The sequence below is a fragment of the Nicotiana attenuata genome, unplaced genomic scaffold (genome assembly GCF_001879085.1).
Source record: "Nicotiana attenuata strain UT unplaced genomic scaffold, NIATTr2, whole genome shotgun sequence".
NCBI lineage: Eukaryota > Viridiplantae > Streptophyta > Magnoliopsida > Solanales > Solanaceae > Nicotiana > Nicotiana attenuata.
In genome coordinates this window covers 687945-689430 of record NW_017670283.1, presented here as the reverse complement: position 1 = coordinate 689430, position 1486 = coordinate 687945, and positions in this window count along the sequence as shown.

Below are 1486 nucleotides of genomic sequence, written 5' to 3'. Positions count from 1 at the left end.
CCTTCAAGAATACCCAATCATCTTCCTTGAACTCTAGGTCTCTACGACGAATATCCGAATAGGATTTTTGACGACTCTGAGAAGTTTTCAACCGTTCATTTATGATCTTAACCTTCTCCATGACCTGATGCACGAGGTATGGCCCTATCAACTCAGCTTCCCCAATCTCGAACCACCCAATGGGAGATCTACATCTCCTACCATACAATGCCTCAAATGGGGCCATCTGAATACTAGCATGGAAGCTATTATTATAAGCAAACTCTATGAGTGGCAAGTGATCATCCCATCTACCTTTGAGATCAAGAACACAAGCACGCAACATGTCCTCAAGCGTTTAAATAGTTCGCCCCGCTTGACCGTCAGCCAGCGGATGGAAGGCTGTGCTAAGATTTACCTCCATACCCAAACCTTGCTGAAATTTCTTCCAAAAATTAGATATGAACTGAGCCCCTCGATCGGAAATGATGGATACTGGGGTGCCATGAAGCCTCACTATTTCCTTGTTATACAAGTGATCATATTGTTCAGCTGTGTCGGTAGATTTGACTGGCAAGAAATGTGTTGATTTCGTGAGTCGGTCACAATAACCCAAATTGAGTCAAACTTGCATGGAGTGCGCGGTAACCCTACCACAAAATCCATATTAATCATCTCCCTTTTCCACATTGGAATTTCTATGCCTTGTGCTAACCCACCAAGACGTTGATGTTCGGCCTTCACTTGTTGGCAATTCGGAGACCTTGCCATGACACAGATCTGTGGTTGCATATGTGACCATATAATTGTTATGCGGTCCGTGAAATGACCGTAAAAAGTGGCCCCGGGAACTGGACTGGTCTGCCTCACTCTGTGGCCATTATGCGGCACGCAGACCTATTTTGCGGTCGCATAATGCGCCGCAGAACCTCCCTCCGCAAAAGTCCAAGGACAGATGTGCATCCAAAGTGCAGCCCGAAAAATGGATATGCGATTGCATAAAGGGCCGCGAAAATGACATCGAAATTGGCCCAAAAGACAGCCTCACTCTGCGGCCATTATGCGGCCCGCAGAGTGATTATGTGGCCGCATAATGTGCCATAGAAATTCACACTTTTGCAAAACATTTTCCTTTAGATTTTTAATGCACAGTCCAATCAAAAAGGTCTGAACCGCGGCGAGCTTGCAAGCCGCGAAGAATTTCAACATTCTTTAACACATAATCCTAACTTGGCACCACGAAATTCTGGCTTTTAGGAATTATTTTACGGGCCTTACATGTTGGGACCCTTAGTGGTCGTTTCCTGCTTTCATCTCATTATCTTAATTAATATTCCGTACTTAATCATGTTCATTCATTTTTATATCATATCTCGGTCTCGCTTAGTTATTGATTCATCATATCATTGTTCCATGTTTATTTTCATGACATTGTGAGCCTGTGGGTGAGACTATAGAGATTGATGACTGAGTGAGGCTGAGAGCCTGGTTATGAGAGACAGTTATG